The sequence below is a fragment of the Parus major genome, chromosome 2 (assembly GCF_001522545.3).
Source record: "Parus major isolate Abel chromosome 2, Parus_major1.1, whole genome shotgun sequence".
Classification (NCBI taxonomy): domain Eukaryota; kingdom Metazoa; phylum Chordata; class Aves; order Passeriformes; family Paridae; genus Parus; species Parus major.
Genome location: NC_031769.1, coordinates 929141 through 929495, shown reverse-complemented (window position 1 = coordinate 929495; position 355 = coordinate 929141).

The window sequence follows — 355 nt, the reverse complement described above, 5'->3', positions numbered from 1 at the left end:
AATTCTGGGAATTCTCATTCCCGCCCTCCTCTGGCTTCTCTTTTCCAAGATTTCCTCGGATTTTCCGCTTCTCCATTCCCGGATTTTTCTGGTTTTGGGGTCTGAAATTGGAAATTCCCAGATTTTCTGGTGGAATTCGGAGCCCAACTGCGGGAATTCGCACAAATCCCGGGATTCTGGGGGTCGTAAATTGGAAATTCCCAGATTTTCCTGTGGAATTTGGAGCTGAACCGTGGGAATTCGCCCAAATCCCAGGATTTCAGGAGTCTAAGATTGGAAATTCCCAGATTTTCCTGCAGAATTCTGACCTGAATCGCAGGAATTCACACAAATCCCAGGATTCTGGGGGTCTGAA